At 35.3% G+C, this 18,695-nt stretch overlaps 1 long non-coding RNA gene across 1 annotated transcript; it reads right to left on the reverse strand.

The window, feature by feature from the left end:
- Nucleotides 1-335: 335 nt before the first annotated feature.
- LOC112987227 (uncharacterized) lies at nucleotides 336-17,942 on the reverse strand. The gene is made up of 3 exons (XR_003260230.2): nucleotides 17,308-17,942; nucleotides 6,098-6,387; nucleotides 336-589 (listed from the first exon to the last, which is right to left on the reverse strand). It is a non-coding gene; the product is annotated as an uncharacterized LOC112987227 (long non-coding RNA).
- Between the last annotated feature and the right edge of the window lie 753 nt (nucleotides 17,943-18,695).

An 18,695-nucleotide genomic window follows, 5' to 3' on the forward strand; every position in this document is an offset into this window, starting at 1 on the left:
CAGACAATTCCCCAATGAGGGCAAAAAAGTTGCATTAGGAAATAAAGAGCCAATCATAACAGTTACATAATCCAATTATAAATACCTTGTGAATCTTGAGTTCATGAACTGTTTGCCTTATTTACTGATGAGCCTAATTAAAAAGATGCCTGAAGCAAAAATATGAGGGATGACAACTATTAAAATACTGTACAATAGCCAAAAAACTGTTAAAGCTTTACTTAGCCTCCAATTCTGGAAATAGTCCTCATTTTCTAGGACTTAGTATTCCAAAACCAAATTGATTATACAATTAGGTATCCTTCCTTTATTTTCTAAAAATTTGGAGTTACTGGGATTTATGATGCAATGCTACATTCCAAATAATAGTAATTTTCTGATGTGTTGACTTAGCTTAGTCAGATGGGTCACTCTGTAACCTTTGGCTTTAACCCATTTACTGTTCTTCCCCATTAGCATATTCATATGACTATCCTTTGCAACTTCTTGATGATGTCTTTGAAATGCTTACAGTTGTTTACTTCATTAGTCTTCTGGGTGTGATTATCCTGCTGTTTCTGTTTAGTCCAAATCTGTGCAGGTATCATCCCTGGAGGGGAAAAGAAGAAAAAAACATTTTGCCTGTCAGTGGTCAACTACTCCATCTTTATCACATCCTCTTCCTAAAATCCTGGAGGAACTTTGAGGACTAATGAGTGGGGCATAGTAAACTCTCTTGCATTTAAACAGCTCTGCTATAGACATTAACCCTAGAGACAAGTACTTGAAAGCAAATAAACAAATAGCTTATTATTATATTTAGTTTTTTTCTGGGCACTGAGAGTACTATCTGAGATGTTTCCTTGAACTGCTTAAAAAGTTTCTTTTACAGTATTTGCTATAATGTCAGATCCTTATCAACATAGCATCTCTGATATTTAGCCTGTGTTGTAAGTAGTCTTCTGCCTATAGATATGTCACGAGTACAATAGGTAAGTGAGAGGTGGGGTTTTTTTTGTTGTTGTTGTTGTTGTTTTAAACATGCAGAAATCCATGGGCTATGTTCAAGCAGCAAGCAATAATGACATGACATTATGACAACTTTTTGTACAGACTGCACAAACTGGTCTGAGACTTCTGGTATTTCACATTTGATGTTATGGGATCAAAGTTTCACTGCTATACTTACTGCATCTGGAAGGAACGAAACATTCAGATATGCTAGACTTGGTGCAAACATCCTTCTGCTATTCTTTTTACCAATTCAGTGTCTTCTGTTTTGTCATGCTCCAGAATGCCTTTGAATTGGAGCAATAAGGTTGAGCATAAATTTTCTTCTATTTACATATGAATTTTCTGAAATTACATATGTGGGTCATGATGCTAATCATCTTATAATGTCCAGTGGCTATCTTCAATTTCATGTAATATGGCACTTGATTCTTTTGACCAAAAAAACCCCACAATTTTTCTTTTGTTCATCTTCATTACTCTCCATACCTTCTTCTGAAGTGGCATTAAAAAGTCACGTCTCCCTCATGTGCTATGGCTCTTTATCCTCCTTTTGACATTAGTTCATGGATATACAAATACCTTTTGACACAAAAGATTTGTACATCAAGCCAAGCTAATATTCTTTGTTACTGAACAGAATATAGCGGGGATCTCTGGTTTAACAAGTAGAGCACCCTAGATATTATACTCTGCAACTTATTAATTGGCAGGGGAAAAAATACGCAGAACAATATCTTAAAGTCACTTCATATGTAAAATGAATTGTGCTGTGTTTTACCAGAACTAAATTTGAGCTTTGCTACAGTACGTTGATATTAAAAATAAAGGAGTAGCTATGTTTCAAAAGGTTTCCAACAGATTATCTGTAGGATAGGTCTGAAACATTCTTCTGTGGATACAGTAGGCCATTTGGCCATCGAAATGGTCCAATTCCACTGTGAAATATAGCATAACATTCAGGTTGTCTGCAGTAAATCTAAGTGATGATGAAAAAAATTTAGAGCATTTGCTGTTCTTTGCATCTATCGTCTTATCCTGTTGCATCTGCAAACAATTATGCAGTTTGCATTTTCTTTTTTTGGTAGAAATCATTGCTGCTGAATAGCCTGAACTGGAAGGAAACATGGGCTTTGCCTTGTCTGATTAGTTCTCAGAGCGAGCTTTTTGTCTGGACAAGATATAAATGTGATTATACAAAGGTACAAATATGAAGTACCTCATTAAATTAACATGGTAGAAGTATTTTATTACTGACTTTGTTTTACATGAAGACTGAGTTACTTGTTCCTTTAGTAATGAGAAATGCAACAATTCAACAATATACCTTTTGCTTTATAAAAATCTGTGCTTCTGAAGCCATTTTTCCAAAAGATGATTATGTGACTTTAAACATTCAAATAACTTTTGTTGTTTTTGACCTGCAGTTCAACCACACCCAGAATTATTTTTTTAAAATAACAAAAATTAGGTGATGTTGTTGCAACTCGGTTAATGATGATTTACAACAGGAGGCAGTTTCTTCTTGGGAGAGAATCCTAGTTAGATGTTTATGTCTATTTGATACAGATACTGGAAAATCTGGGGCCTCTCCATCCCACCTTCAGGGAATGACAGATTCTGTAGTGAGCTGTCAGGATCAGGGCTGAGATCATGCAGTATCACTAACTGAGTTACACTTGAGTTGCTTTAAGTGTGTAGTCTAAGAATAATTACTAAATCATTCCGAACCACAAATCCAGTTTCATTTGCCATGTTAGGTTAGGAATGTTAAGACTTCCAGAATGTTAGGAATAAAAAATAGCTTGGAAATGGCCTCAGGCAGAGAGGAATATAGTTTGGGGCAAAGAAAATCAGATTTTTTTTTTCTAGAAACTGTTCCTACCTATTGTAGTAGAAGGAGGATATTGGATTTTTTTGACTGTTATAACTTAATCCTTTTGCTATACCTGAAGAAACTGTGTTATCTGTGGATTCACTACTATAAGTTTCTCACCTATCCTTACTGAGCCTATCATGCAGTGGGAAAGAAGAAAAGAAAGTATTGGTAAATGATGTACTCATTAAACTGAGAAGTTACAAAACTGATATATTTAATTTTTTAGTCCAGATAAATTTAGGATAAAAGGAATTAATTAGAAGTCTAAGCTGTATAAGCTGTATACTTTCTTATATATATCACATTCAACGCACAATTAAATTACTGAAAGTAAATACTTCCAGATATTGTCTTTCGTCAATTAGCGAGATACAGGTGGTGGCCCACGCTGTGAGTTATTTCCCCTCTTCCTTTTAACTGATGGTGGATTCAGTTTGTAAAACTTTGATTCAGATGAATTTGGGGAGGAAGGGGGAGGTAAAGGTTGCAAGATCTGTATATGAGTATACCAATCTTCTTCAAACCTGACTTTATAAAACAATGCTGAATACTATGCTCTTGTGTTAGTCTGGTGTGGCATTGTTACCCCACTTCTATTAGCTTTGCACATTATAAAGAATAACACTGTGAGGAGAAAAGCATTTAATTTTACTGTGTTAAATGCAAACAGATTTGTTTTTCACTATGAGGAAATCATAAGAACATGAGAAAACACTTCTTTGCTGTGAGGGTGGTTAAACACAGGAACAGCTTGCTCAGAGAAGTTTACAGTTTCTCCATCCTTGGACATGCTAAAAACCCAGCTGAACAAGGTCGTGGGCAATCTGGTGTAGCTGACCCTGCTTGAGCAGGGGGGTTGGACCAGATGCACTCTAGAGGTACCTTGCAACCTCAACCATTCTGTGATTCCAATTCTGTGAAATCAGAAAATGGTTGTATGGAATTAACGATTTGAAGAGCTAGTAGATTTTTGAAATCTAGTTTAGTTCCTTTGAATGCATATTTTGTTACCTAGTTTCTGAAAGAGACTAGAGGCCTCTGTCGGATGTATTTCCTGCATTGACTGCAGTCTTGCACCAATGTACGTGCTTAGAGAAATTTCCAAATTGATTGCTCCTTCATAAAAATGTTTGTGAGAAAGCTAATTTCTTCAAGAAAATGCTGCTTGGTTAGACAATAAATTAACCTCTTTACCTAAAGATGTGAAATCCTATAGATTTCAGTAACAAGGCTATCAGTGCAAACCTAAAATGATGTATTCAAATTGCTGTGCTGTAGACTTGGGGGATTTGTGAAATTTGTCTTCAAAAATACTTTGGCTATGATTAATGGTTAAATTTGCTGTTTATGAAGATCCGTAGTATGAAGAAGGAACCTTATGAATAACTAAAACTCATTATTGGTCATCACAATGAGATGACTTTGTTTCAGTAGCATCATTCAGCTAAAATATTTCTGTTCAGTATTGGGGAGATAGTTGTATCTGTCTATATTCTGGCAAGTTGAATAGTTTTCCCTGGATAAGTAGTATTAACAGGTTATGGTAAAAGTGCCTTCTGTTTGCACATATGCTAATACTTCTGTATGATACTAGTCTGTAGATCATATAAAGAACTGAATGCATGCTCTTTCCTATTGGCAGACAAAGTGTAAATCACTGCTGTTCTCCGATGTGACACTTGCTGTGCCATATGTACCAATACTGTGTTCAGACATAAGAATCTCAATGTGAGCAAAATTTGAGAAATTAATGTACGTTTCTTCTTACCAATTGGCTCTAGTACGTGGACTTTCAGTAATATCCTGTTGTCATCTTGAAGATGCTGCATTTTGTGTACAACAGTACATTTTGCAAGCTTTAAGTAAATAAATCTTAAGACTTGTGTTATTACTGATTAGCAACAGCTGTCTACTAGACTGAGGAAAAAACAGAAGCATTTCATGTGAAAGGAATTATCGTACTATCAAAGCTTACACAGATAAAAGTTAGCAGCTTGATAGAGGTCACAAAATGAGTTTGAGAGAGCTGAAGGTAAATATTCAGACCTCCATTTCATCTCTGGCTGTGCCCAGAGGACACACTGAGACCACTGGAATACAGATGAAGATGAAGCCAAGAAGAAAATGAGTCCTTTCTGTTTAGACATAGGTTAGCTACCTCTGGTGAAGATAAATGTTTACACAGAACCTTGCGTTTAAAGATTTTTCTTGACATTTTCCTGATATTTTTCTTTAATAGGGCATTACACAGTCATAGCAAAATGCTTTGTACACATGTTGTCGTAGGGAATGTGACTGTCTCTGTTCTCATAGCCATCATGAATTAAGTATTTGATTGTATCTGGCAAAAGTAACTCATTCTTACTGAGGAGAAGCTAAACTGAATTGTTTATTTGCACATTTTTAATAAAGTGTGAAAAGTGAGACAAGTTTATAAAACATATGCCAAGACAATACATGGTTGCACAGAGTAATATTATTCATCTGTATGATAAGTCATGTGAGACAATTAAATTTTCCTCATTGTTTAGTTTTGGAAAGCTAATTTTGTAACCTTCAAGTTTTTCTCTTTTTCTTCTAAGTCTATGCAAAATGTATGATACGATTGACAAGTTAATGCAGTGGCTTGACTTTGCTTTGTAAGCATTAAATTAGCTCTTGTAATTAGTGTCTGCCAGAAATAAGACCTGTGTAATATGTTCTTCACCCCAAAATATTAGTACTCTGGGACTGCTTATTGTTATCATCTTTTTATCATAATTTTCTGATCTTGTGGTATAGCTAGGAAAAAATGCGTGAAACAAAGCATGATCCATTTGGAAAAAACTTCTCTGTAGAGTTAGCAGTGTATTTTTTTGATACGTAGCTAATTGCTGAACATGAACAGAGCAGCACAGCAGACAGCACTTCAAAGTCTGTTTTTCTGTAAAATATTAAATCTGGTATCTTTTGAAGTGTAATTTCTTTTTTCTATCTGAGAATTTAACACTTAAGGTTTTCAGAAGTATTAACTAAAAGCTTGGTTTTTTACTATTCCTGGATTAATATATTTTATTGTAATACAATTATACCAATAGAAAAAATAACAGAATAGCATACCCAGTTTTTAACCAGAACAAGGGTTATGCTCAAATACTTTGAAAAGCATAATGAAGGATTACATTTATGCATAGTCATGAAATTATCCTTTTAAAATTATTAGTAGGACAGGTGATATTAAAACCTAACCTGTGCAAAGAATGTGTGAACAGTCAAAATAAGCTGTCCGTTTTTGTAATGCTGGCTCTTGCACGAGGCTTGTCCTGTGTTTGTCTGTGTCCATCAGGTAACTGGAACTTAAATCTAGAGAGAGATTCTTTTCTTATCAATAAAAATTGTTGGGTATCCAACTCTGGAAGTCATCAGCTTTCACGATCCTTAAAGTGTGTATGGTTCAGGATAGGATTCTCAAGACATTTTAGTGGAAGTACCTCATCAGTTATCACATCTGTCAGATCTATCAGATATAAGCAGAAAACCTGGAACAGAGAAGGAGAAAGTCACCCAGAGCAGATGCTCTGAATTACTCCCAGTTATCTTTAATAAGGGTAACAGAAATGTAGCTCTAAAAATTCTCTAGTCTACGCCATTACTGGCCCAAGCTTGGAATTGCTAAATCTTTCCTTCACTTACTCTTTGTCTGAACATGGATATCAAATGGTAAAACAGCAGATTAAGGCATTTTTATGACTTTTGTTCTCTTTAATTTTCCTATTGTATTGCTTAACTTGTATGTGCCTTCTGTATGACTAGCTTCTTTTGCTGTACTCATCTGAGGACACATCACTACTTTATATATCTTATAAAAATGCTAAATGCAAAGTTGTCTTATTACAGTCATAATTCTGTAAGAATCAGAAGGAAAAACAATACACAAATAAAGAAATTGAAAATGGAGTCCTTAGATTAACATCATCTTTCCTCTCTTCCTCTGTTGTTTAGTTTTATGGAGTCCTCTTCTGGAACTGTGTCGCAAGATAGATTTGTTCTTTGCAATAAAAGAAAAAAATCTGGACAGTGTTGATCCCAAACACAGTGGAAAAGTAAAAGGAGGGAGGATAATTTAAGAAGGCATTAAAGACAGAGAGTCCTCTGTATGGATTAATACAATTTTGTAATAGGAAATGAAAATAAAAGTAGTAGGTGGTATTAATGTCTGTAGCTTCATACCACACATTAAGATGTAAAATTATGTTTTTATATATAGTTAAAATTCCAAATCTGCTTCAGTAGTAAACAACGAGAGATTTTTTTTTTTTCCTATTATGGCATGGGGGATTATAAGAAGCTGTGATATTATTGTAATGGTGCTACAGGCAAAGGTTTAAATTTTCGTGCAAACCTTTGTGACAAAAAATGTATCTTTCATCATGTCACTGTATATCTCTGAGTGTGTGTGGCAGCAGCATTGAAAGGAAGAAAAATGGATTTTCAGTTTAAGGGTAGGTGCACTCCAATCATTCACATGAGGAAACAAATAAAGTGCTTTTTCCAGGTTTTGTTAGCTGGACAGCGTTATGTGGAAGATACCGAAGGTGTCGGCGAGAAGTAAGATACGATCTAAAGTGCTGGAAGAAGAAAACAGTTTAAAACTTACAAATCTAATTGTTTGAAACATGTAGGGAAAAAAAGCAAAACAGGTCAGAGCTAGCTGAATAACTTAAAAACTTATGACAAGAATACTTGCATTGTAAACTGAAAAAAATCTTTTTTTGTCAATTTTTTTCTATTTTATTGAAAACTCCAAGAAGTGTTTAAAAATCTCAAAGAATTTGAATCCTAAAGTTCAAAGTATTCATTTTACAGTAATATGAAAGGGTTTTTTTGTATGTTATCACTAGTCAAAAGTTTTGTTATATATGCAGTTCTACCTAATGTGCAGTATCTATGCACCTTAATCGCGTGTGCATGCGCACACACACACATGTGCAGCAGTTAGAGTTCTTTAACATCAGTGTGGGAGACCAGATAATGAAGATTTTTCTCTTACAGATATTCAGAATATGGTTGATACTTTGCGAGGAAAACAGCTAAAGATCTCAAACTGTTGTGCAATGGTCAAAAATTGAGGGAGAGTACAACTGCTAGATGTGGTTCTAAATAAGTCAAACATTCTTTTTCAAGAACCTGTTGTTCTGTTTCTTCCCCTTCCTTTCTGAAAGGATGGAAAAAGTGATAGGCATCATGATCACTGAGTCTATGACAGTGATGAATGGAAATATGCAATGTCCAAATATAAGGCAATATAAATTCTTATCATGGTTTTTGTTTAACTTCTGGAGTACTGAATGTCTGTGGTCAACTGCTGGAGGCAGCTCTTAACTTGTGTTCAGATAATATCCTGCATATTACATGTAAGATACCAGCTGTTCTTCTTTTGCAAATACTTTGCTTTAATGTTCAATGGTTGTTGCTACCAGCTAAGGTAAGTCATCTCCGCCACCCCTTTCATGACTGGCTTGATAGATTTATGTAGTCTTTCCTAGCTTACATTTCTGAAGTGCAGGGTGGTACCAGAGATGGTGTCTCGCAGGGTGCACTGTGAGCTCAAATCTTGTGCCTGCTATGATTGGGTGATGATGCAGAGTCAAAATTCCAGTAACTTTCCATTAGTAGACAACAGAAATTCCTCAAAGTTTGCATTTCAGTCCTGAAAAGCAGAACTGAACTTAAACTGTGTGCTTGAGAAAGATGAACTCACTGCTGTGGAGCAGAACATGCCACGTAGTTTGTCCCAGTGTGAAATAATGTAGGTGGTGGGTTTTTTCATTTTGTTTTGGTTGTGTGTGGGTCGGTTTTGTTTGTTTTCTAGTGTGTGTGGTGTGTTCGTGGGGTTTTTTTTCTTTTTCTTTTTTTTTTTTTTTTTTTTCTCTCTTAACTAGTCGTTGCAACAAGAGTTGTTCTTGAGGTGTATCTCCTTTCAGGCTGTCCCACCCACTTTCTGATCTCTTACAACTGAAACCAGCCACTATTTTTTAGTCCTGTCTCTTCCCCCCTCCCTTCTACCCCCAACAGTACAGTAAATCATATTACTGAGTATAGTTCACCAGAGAAAATCAGTAGTGTGTATTTATGCAGATGAATCTGAGGAACAAGTAGGAGGGAGGTCTTCCTGTTGAGGCACACATGTGCAGACACACTGCTGATTTCATTTATAGACATATGTCTATTGTCTGGCAGCATATGATCTAAAATGGATTTAAAATTAATAAGCACTTTAATTCCAAAATGGAAACTTATAATTCTAGCCAGAAACTTACAGCTGGAAAATAGACAGCAGGAAAAAAAGGGGAATCTACTTTTTGATTCCATGAATACATGAATGAAGAATTTTCACTGAAATAGTCGAAGTTATAAGGGGAATAAAGAATGCTAGTTATTACAGTCTTTAATCTCACAGGCAAACTAGAAGTAAAACTCTTTATAAGGTTGAACCTGTCTAGTAAAAGATTTTTACTTGTTGCCAGTTCATCATGAATAAACCTTTATTTCATTTTAATGCTAGTTGTATGCACCTCATTAAAGCAGTTTAGAAGTTATGCATTAAAAAAAGCCCTTAATTTAACTTGGCTAATTAAGAAGAAAAAAAAAAAAGACAACAAGAAAGAAACTGAGAAACAGGTTCACTATGAAAATTCATTAAAATATTTCTGGATTCATTACCTTAATTGGCATAGTTCAGAGGGTTTTATAATTAAAAAAAAAAGAAGAAATTTGGAAAAGTCATTAAAAGAATAAATATATCAATTATTAAATCATAAAAGTGAGGAGACATAATACTACCTCAAATACTACCTTCAGAACAGTTTTCGGTTTTAGACTTTTAACAACTTTGGCAGGTATTGTAGGAGCTAGAATTGTGAATTTTCTGTTGCTGAAGGATACATCTAGTCAAAGCTGCTAATATAAAATGGGAGTTTTTATAGCTAGAGTAGAGCAGCAGCATATAATGAGCTTGCTGGGTGCTTAAATAGTATAGAGTACCATAGTCAAATGTATCTTACAGGCATTATAAATCCATTTGTGTAATGGAAAACAAAATAGAGGCAGTTGCTATTTGGAATTTCTGTATTTTTATTCTTTTTTTTTTTTCCTGTCTTAAGAAAAAAAAGTCAAAGGAAGACATCACGTGGAGATAACACACTGAGGGGCCTGTAGGACAGTCATCAAGATATTTAAATAATCACCTCAAATACATGTAATTAGGGGAAATAAGTTTAAAAATCTACTTTTTTAAATAAGTTTAAAAACTTAAGTTTAAAAATACTTTTTCTACAAGTACATTTAAACCTAATAAACCTTCCAAACCATGTGCTTTTTTTTTTTCTAATGCTAATGTTATGAATGCCAGTCAATTGGCAAAAATACTGACATACTCTATTTTTGACTATGCTCTGTGGCATAGTCCATGCTGTTCATTCATCAGCTTTATCATCTGTCTGCAATTTGTGACCCAATTGAATTTGCTTCAGAATTAATGCTGTTCAAACACGTATTATTACTGCTTCATTCTTGTTCATGTCATGTAAAAGAAGTATGTCCAGGTAGGGATTTATTGTCTATGTATATTGTAATTAAAATAAAGCTAGTGACTTGATTTTTTTCAGGAATATTTTTTGACATTTGTGTAAATAATGTTTACAGGCAAAATACCTATTGATAGATTATAATTCCTCATTCTTAAAAGTATAAGCTATTGCAAGGTGAGAGGAAACAAAAAAAGCACAGTGAAATAAAAATTTATGGAGGAAAGAGAAGGATAAAATCTTTTAAGGACCAGAGTAGTTTCAGTTCAGTTTTACTTTTTAAACAGTCATGACTGTCTCTGAACTGTTGTAGCCCTAGTTGTATTAATTAGTCAAAATGCAGCACATTAAAAATGAAATGCAAGCTTAACTTTTAAATTGCTAGTTAGTTATTGAGTATACTTATGTTACTTAAATCAGTTGAAGCCATTTTGTTCCCTCTACCCATTGTCAGCATGAAGAAGAGCATAACTGGAGACCTGTTATAATGGAAACCTCATCCTGGGTAAAACCTAATCATAGATAAAACCTTAACTTGAACTGTATATGGACTATTTCATTTAAAAAAAAAATAGTGCAATACCTGACAAAAACTACTTTTGCCATGACCTTTTTCCTTTGGAAAGGAAGTCTAAGCTGACAATACAGCAAATAGTGATGAGAGTCACCCAGCAGTGGTGAGTGAGGCTTGCTCACTTAACCCTGGCCCACATTTCCTTTTCAATTACTGGCACTTCTTACAAACCAAAGGGAAAGCTGTTGGTGCTAAGATGCTTTCCCTGCATATCAAGCTCTTGGTGTGCAGTCTGAAGGAAGGCTGTTTTGGGAAGTTGCACCTGGTATTTGCGTTGTGTTACATCTGAGATGCATAGGTGAAATTTTCATCATCTGGATAAAAACATGAACATCACTGATTTCAATCACAAGTCAAAACCCTCTCTCCATTGAGCTATCTCTGTTTTACTCCTACGCCAGCACCGATATTCTAGACACTCACGTAAAGATTTTTTTACATGTCATATATTAAAAATTCCTAAGCAACATATGTGAAACTTGCAAAAATAGTTCTGTAATTCCCTGCAAGAGACCTGTCAAATTTATGGTGCTGCATATGCCATCGCGGAAATCATGTGGGTGAAAATAGCCACTGTATGTAAGAACAAACTTACATAAGCAAAAGACACGTCATAGAAATGTTCATTAAGGGGTGAACAGCTTCTTAATATGCCTTTTAGTTCTGATCAAGGAAATCATACAAGATGTATTTAACCTTTTTTTTAGATTATTGGATCTTAAAAATTGTGAAGTATTGGCTTCCTGGCCCTTTACAGCTTTTCTTTCACTCTACCCATTGTGATTCTTTTCTTCCACAGGATCTAATGGCATATCACTTTTTCATCTGTGCGCATCACACTGTTTAACAGATGCTAACTCTACTTTTCTGTCAAGCTGCATTATTAAAAATAATCAGGTTAACTAATCATCTTTAAATGATATTAATCTTTAAGTGTGATTATTTCTCTGTCAGGAGTTGGAAAGAATATCTGATCAAAACCTTACCTCTTTTTTTTTTTTTCACAGATGCTTTTACAAACATATGCTGGGCACACTCTCTCGATATCCACTGAGATCCAAAACCTAAAGTTACATTTTTTGAGGTAGTAATTTTTTCCTTGCTTAATACTGGTGTTTTCATGATCTGTGGGTGGTAGGAATTGCAATAGAACCTATATTGTGGAGTGACAAATGTAGGATTCTTGGCTTTGTCTTCCCGTTTGTATCTGTAGAGGAGGTGAAACTGCACTGTTTATATAGTAGTAGAAAGCTTCCTATCAATACTGTCTGGGTTGTCAGAATCCCACTGGTAACATAATGACTATTAAGGTTGCTACATTAAAGTAACTATTGTGATTTGTTTCCAAAAAGGCTTAGGAAACGTGAATTTCTGTTATACTGAGTAAAGCTTTGTTTGTTTGGTGTCTCATTCTAATTGAAAGGGACTGGGATTGAAATTGCATAACTCTGAAAGCCTAGCCTTTAGATAAAGCTATGCTTTATCTAAGAAGCTAGTTTCATTGAGGAAAGATCACAATTTCTGAAGATGTCTAATGATTCACTTCAGCTACAATGTAGTTACGTTATTTCATTGTTGATAGGAAGAGGGACACAATTTGCAGAAGGGCTTGATAATATCAATATACACATAATTACCCTAGGTTGATAAATATATTTTGAATACAATACATCTTTTTGCTATGAGTAACATGCACTATGAAACAATGAGAGCATTAAATAGATATATCTGATCAAATATTACTAAATTATTAATATTGCTGCCTGTTTTAAGATAAAACTGTAAAAGGTGCCACATAAAGTAGAGAATAAGATGGAGGCCCATCTCTGGTATGATCTTGTAAGGCCTTTGGCAATTGTGACTCTTGCTTGATCTTTGGAAATGCTAGAAAATGAGGAAAAATAGCTGTGGGAGATTAACGGACAGCACACCAATCAATATGATTAAATGCTGACACTTTATTAAGCCCGAATAGCATCTTTTATATGCCTTAACAGTGATCCCGTGAATCAAACTATACAGTGATTGGTACATGTTCATTTTGCACGTGCATGTAAACAGTATATGATTGGATAGCATTTACTGTCCACGAGGAGGCAAAGAAACTCCCCTAAGCCCGTAAGTTCCTTACTGAACATCTGGGAGTTTTCTCGTTCCAAGGACAGTTTCTCACCACATTGCATGCCCTCTAGTAACCTTACTGGTAGGGCGCAAAACCTACTTTCACACTCTTGCTATTAGCATTAGGGCTGGATTGCTCACATGTCCATTTTCCTCCAGATAATCCTCCACAAATAGCATTGTTGAAACATTTTATGTAGGTATTAAGAAAGAGTTGGAAAACTGTCAACATCCTAATCAAGAAAAACAGCAATTATCCATGCACAAAAAGTGTTGAAATATGTTGAGATATGGGGTGGTGGAACGTATTCTTCTGAAGCATTAATAGAGGGGATTCTCTTTTTCACATGTGTTTAAAGTACCTATATAAATTGTTATTTAGTGTGATTTCTGTCTTCCAGTAACGAAGTGAAAACTGGTGTACCTTATTAAGAATAGAAGTGCTAGGACTTTGTAACATGCAATAAGAGTATAGAGAAACTTTACTGTGATTGTTACAGCTAACCATCCATTTGGAACTGAAGTTAATTTTCCACATTTGTACACATCTCAGCTGCAAATTTCCTGCATGAAGGAAGAGTGAGATAGTTCCTTGCTTGGCCACATTTAGAGCACAGGTTTGCTTCTGACTTTGCCCCTTCCCAGGTGAGTGTCTGTAGAACAACTATGGCTATTCTGGGATTGCTTTCTTTCTGGTTTGCTGATCCAGAAAATCTTTTTTGACAATGTCTTATTTTTGTTGGTCTATATCAGTTTCAACAAGATGTTTCCATTTCAAGGAATTAATGTTTTCTGTATTTTGTAAATAAATAAAGCTGCTACCTTTCCAGATAATGCTTTTGGAGCTGTTGGTGGGGCTTTTTTCTGGTTTTGTGTTTCGTATTTTTTTTTAAATGTCTCTGAAATTTTTTTAGCTAGCAGCTATATATCAGGCTTGCTTTGTAAGATTTTTTTTTTTTTTTAAATATCACCTGCCTAAGCTGAACAGCTTAATAAAATATGGTATTTCTGAAGCAAGTGGGACTGTTTAGATAAGGAAGGCTATAAGAGAACAATGCAGTCCTAACAATGTGATTTGAGAATAGTGCTGAGGGCAAAAAAACCTTAGTGACGCTCATGAAATCCATCAGGGAGATGAAAAGGAGATGTGTATGCCTGAGGTTTACGTATTTCCATGTGAAATATTTTGAGCTTTGGATTTTTGTTTGTTGTAACTTGAAGCTAGAACATATGTATGACAGTGGTAGGTTCATCAGATGCTAGGGAGAATAACACTTAATGTGCTTAGGCACAAAATGTTCACAGTTGGAAGCCTAAAGTTGAGCCATGTATTTATGGATTCAGATGCTCAAGGTGGAAAACTTTGGTCTTAGCATAATATGACCTTACATAGTGTTATTGTACATAAATATTTCTGGTATTTAGCTTTCATCATATACTCAAGAAATTAAATCCAGACTGGACAACGACGAACAGACTAAAGGTTGTAAAACCAGGGTTTTTTTTATGTATTTTAAGCCCTGCTGAACAGCTGGTCATAAGTTTGGATGGATTCTTCTCACTCTTTTGTTTGTCCTTGCTTCTCTCATTCTTCTAGTAGCAGAGATTATATTACATTTATTTTACTGCAGGATTGTGTGTTCGGGGTTTTGTTTTTTATCTTCTAATGCTCCATCTGTACCTAACACTCCATTAATGCTCTTGAAAATAGTAAACTGAATGTACATTACTGGATTTCTATGAAAGAATATTTAAAATCATTCAAAACACTGGATTATTACTTGAGTGTCTCCTAGAAAGGCCCTGTACCACGTAGGATCTGTAGGGGTCAGCTGACTCCACTTTTGTTAAAAGATGCAATCTGTGGGTGCAGAAAGATCACCTGATCAGCTTTTCAAAGTTTGTCAGGAGCATCAGAATGGAGCCCTAACTTCCTTATACAAGAATCATTAACTCCTTGAGTAGGTGGTGCATGTGGGAATGCACTGCATTCCCTTCTTAGTCCCCTGAGATGGAGTACTGCTTTTTGAGACCAGCCTTGTTGCAGCAGAAGAGTTGAGGAGTGATAGAGAGGGGCACAGACAAAACATTAGTGAATGCTCTGGACTGGACTATCTTCTACCCTATCAGCCCTTCCCTTTCGCCCTCACCAATCCACCCTTCTCATGTTACTGAGTAACAAATCCGCAATTTCTTGAAGAGGAAGTAGCTGCCTGGCATGAGGCGTTCCAACTGACGGAAGCAGAATATAGTACTGGAAGATTAAATTTTTGGCCATTTATCAACAACTAGATTTGTGATATCAGTAAAAAGCATTTAGTAGTTTCAGGCCTTTAAAACAACATAGCAAGGAAGAAGCTTACGTGGTCCTAGTGTATGTGGGTTACCAGTCATATGTTTAAATAAAGGAGAGGTCTTGAAAGGAAAATTTAACTGGCTAGCTTGAAGGTGAAGACAGTGTAGCAGTCTTTGGAATATTCTGTGTTGCTGTCTCTGGTGCAAAATCATGTACTAGGCAAGGCAGAAAATCTCAATGCTGTTGGAGAAAATACTGTAATGAAGAAGAATATAGATTTATTAAGAACTCAGGAAACTGCTGAATAGATGGAGACTATAAGAATGATGGATTCTGTCTAAACAAAAAGAGAAGAAGGATATTTAAGTAGAAAGATGCTCTTTCAGTCAAGTTCTGGATGAAAGCCATTGAGACAGAAGAGCATGTGTTTCAGGAGGGTGTACCCTTTCACAGTAAAGTTATAAGTTCTCTGTATCCTAGAAAAAAGAGAACCCAAGTAATAAACAGAAAACAAAAAAGTAGGAAATAATGAAGAATGTGCTTAAGAAGTAAAGTTTCAGTTACAAAAGGTAAATGAAAATAGACTTAAGCATGTCCGTATTTCTGTATGAATGCTGCATCCCTAAAGACTTTTGTCCTTGGATGAGTGAATTAAATTGACTGCATTTAAATGAGAATAGTGATAAAATAGTCATTTTGATTGGAAGGTTTGACGTGACAATACCAAAGCAGGAGTTTTTTTGGAACTTCAGGGTAGATTTTACAGTTGATGACTGGTATGATATATGAAAACACAGAGTCAGATAAGATAGTAAGTTAACACTTTCAGCAGTACTACAGAATCTCTATGGATTGAAACATGGCATCTCAATACAGAGACTTAAATCGGGTCTGTACTTTCTACTACCTAACAATGAAGACTGACAGACACTAAGAAACAGTAAAGACTAAGAAGGCTGCAAAATGTAATATTAGTGGGAGGCTTCAGTTACCTTCACATGTCTTGGATTAATGTCATATCAGAACAGAATGCTGGCTTCTGTCATATCTAAAATTTGAGTCAATGCTTTTCAGAGCAGTCAGTCAGAAAATCTACAAAAGGATGTGTAGCACTCAATTTAGATCTGGTTCAAGATGTACCAGAGACCATAATATACTTAAATTCAACATCTCTATATAAGAGAAGCCATATAATTTCATTCCTAAAGCATTTTTATGAGGAGAAACTACTTAAAAGAAAATGAAAAGAAACAGCTAAAAGAATAAATGGTTCCAGATTGCAAAGAGGTTGTGTAAAGTCAATGTATTTGATATTGTACTAGAGTTAACATATACCATAATTTAGCAAGAAAATGCTGAAAGAATGACAAACCAGAAAAATTGATCCAGCACGGTTAAAGTATCTTAAGATAGGATAAAGTTTAGAGAGTGAAAATAATCTCTGAAAAAATGAGAGTAGAAAACCACATTGATTCTGCCAAGTTCAATATAAAGCCTTACTAGAGTAATTTGAAAAGTTATTTTGAGGATGAACTTGTTAATGGCACGCATTTATAAAAACAGGTTTTTCAAACATGGGCTCTGCTAGAGACTTAACACTTTCATCTTACTGTAGCTGTGAGTACACAGTGCCACAGGTGTATTTAGCACTGATTGCTGTGGTCCTTGGTGTTTCTTAGTCCTGGAGGTCAAAGTAATGAGGCTCATGAGCTGTCCGAGGATGACATTTGAACACATCACGGGCATCTTTGTTCTATAGTTTCCTTTCCTATACTATTACCCGCACCCCACCTCCTGGGAGGGTTCATCTACTCCCAGTGCTGCTTATCTCGTTTTTGGTTTTGCCAGTCATCTTTCTGGTGTGTTCAGCAAGGTAGCTCACCTGTTTGCAGACCCTTACATTTATCTTGGTTTTTTGTTCCTCATCTGGCATGTTCTGTTGCTTGGGCTGCTGTTTACATGTTTTCCCATGCCGCCTAAATGCAATTACACAAGAGTTACTTTGCCCCTTCAAGCGTCACATTTCTCACACAAAAAGTCTGCATGTTGTGTCTGGCTACATCATTTCAGTGTTACAAAATACTTCCATACTGTTGTTGGTTACACAATTTATTATGCTTATATTTGGGTTTAAGGCAAGCTAATGTTAATTATATCCTAATTAATTTACAGGCCTCTGTTTTGGCTACAGCTGATAATGTTGAAAGAGAAACCAGGGGAATGGGAAGAAAGATAGAGGAAAAAATATGAGCTATAGCCAAAGAGTTTGGCAAACCAAAGCCATGATTTTTAAGAAATGAACTATCTCAGATTGAAGTGCTGAAAATGGAAGTTTTGTGATATGTGGATGCTTTTATGAGCATATGAGTAAGATATGAAATGTATCTGTAAATCAGTTTTCATATCAGAGACCAGTAAGTGATATATAAGACATTCCTCTTTTAAAAATTGTGCCAGAATTATTTCTGAGAATTACAAGTAATCCTGACTTTTTTACTATGTAAATTGGTATAAATCAGAATAAGACACGGAATTAATAGGCAGATATGTATGATAAGGGAACACTAATTTTGTGGAGGGAAGTCCTGAAATAACCATGGAACAAGTGATCCAGGACACAGTTTACTCAAATTTTTCAAAACTTTCTTTTTAAAGATTTCTGAAAGAAATTATACTGTCCAAGTGAATAGATTAAACTGTGAAACTTTCTGCTACTATTTATGGAGACTACATAAATCAATGGGTACAAAAAATGAAGACAAATTCTTGGAAGAGAGCTCTGTTGTTGCTCCATTCAAAGAACAGTCAGTTCAGTTTATCTGTAAAGAGATTGATTGATGATTGCTCTATGCATCTTTTGTTTTCTTTCTTTTAGCATTTGCTAATAGCTGCTATCACAGATTACTGGGCTTGATGAACCTTTTGCTGTCTCAGTACTGCATTCTGTGTATACTTTAAGGAGTTGTTTATTAAGAGCTGGAGTCGAGGGCCTTAAGATAAAATATGGGAGCTTCTTAGCAGGGAAGCTTGTTTAGGTGAGCTGCCTGTATTTACTACAGATGAGTTTTATAGACAGGGTCTAGTGAGGCTCTGGAGAACATTGGCAGATAGTGCAAAATCCCTCAGATGCTCCTGTGTGATAACATGCAGCTTTATCATTTCAACCATTATCTCCTACAAGTTTTGGTAGCTTACAAAATCATCATTTGATGTCTCTAGGTCACTGTTCTGAATTCTGAACTCAAGTTCCCAAGACTGGTTTAATGAGGT

The sequence above is a fragment of the Dromaius novaehollandiae genome, chromosome 8 (genome assembly GCF_036370855.1).
Source record: "Dromaius novaehollandiae isolate bDroNov1 chromosome 8, bDroNov1.hap1, whole genome shotgun sequence".
In the NCBI taxonomy this organism is placed as follows: domain Eukaryota; kingdom Metazoa; phylum Chordata; class Aves; order Casuariiformes; family Dromaiidae; genus Dromaius; species Dromaius novaehollandiae.